This window comes from Phocoena phocoena, chromosome 17 (genome assembly GCF_963924675.1).
Source record: "Phocoena phocoena chromosome 17, mPhoPho1.1, whole genome shotgun sequence".
Taxonomy (NCBI): Eukaryota; Metazoa; Chordata; class Mammalia; order Artiodactyla; family Phocoenidae; genus Phocoena; species Phocoena phocoena.
The window spans coordinates 73,588,467-73,589,416 of NC_089235.1; the positions used below are offsets into that span (position 1 = coordinate 73,588,467).

General features: G+C 48.0%; 1 non-coding gene across 1 annotated transcript; it reads left to right on the top strand.

Moving 5' to 3' along the window:
* Window positions 1-562: 562 nt before the first annotated feature.
* Window positions 563-635, top strand: TRNAE-UUC (transfer RNA glutamic acid (anticodon UUC)). The gene has a single exon. It is a non-coding gene; the product is annotated as a tRNA-Glu (tRNA).
* Window positions 636-950: the final 315 nt, after the last annotated feature.

Here is a 950-nt window from a genome sequence, read left to right on the forward strand (position 1 = left end):
ACTCATTAGCTCACGTCTCCTGCCCAAAGCTCGTAAACTAGACTCTACCTTTATGACTATTCTCACATCATGGGATCTTGATTATTTTCTTATTGGAAATGAGTAACGATGACTCCTCAAGTTTTCTAAAGAGGCTCTGAGGACTGAAGACTCATCTCTCGGTCTTTGCCCCCATCCTGCCCCATCGGAGTTTTTTGGAATAAGGGTCTGATTGTTTCGAGGAGCCAGCATTTCTGGAAGCAGTGAAAGGCCAGCTTTATCAAGCTCCTGTCTGTAAATCAGAAAGGTCCAGGGGTAATCCGTGTGACTCCCGGCCTGAAGACAGAAGGCCTGAATGCTTTCACTCATGCATTCATTCATTTCATAAGCGGATATTCAGCACCAACTACGTTATTGGTACTGGGCTGAACACTGGAGATGCAACCAACAGAGAAGCATCACCCCTGCCTTGAGGGAGCTCACGGCTGACTCAAGGCGAAAGGCATTTGAGAAGACTGTTGCCATCCAGTATGGGGGCTGTAGGATAGGATAGGTGCTTTTGAAACATGTAAGGAGGGGGAATTCCCTGGTGGTCCAGTGGTTAGGACTCTGCACTTTCACTGCAGAGGGCCCAGGTTCAATCCCTGGTCAAGGAGCTAAGATCCCACAAGCCCCGAGGCAAAGCCAAAAAAATAAATAAACAAACATGTAAGGAGGGCACCCAACCCAGCATCGAGTGATCAGGGAAAACTTCCCAGAGAAAATGGAATTGAAGCCCAAATAATGGATATGAGCTTATCAGGTAACCTATCACAACACAGGCGAGGGTGAGAGAGAAGCCGGCGTGTTCCCACAATTTTGTCAGTTTGGCCCATGGAGTGTGAGAGGGGGAGTGGTGAAAAATGAGAACGGAGACGCAAGTGGGGGCCAGATCATGCAGAGTCTAAACCCTAGCACCCAGTTACAAATTT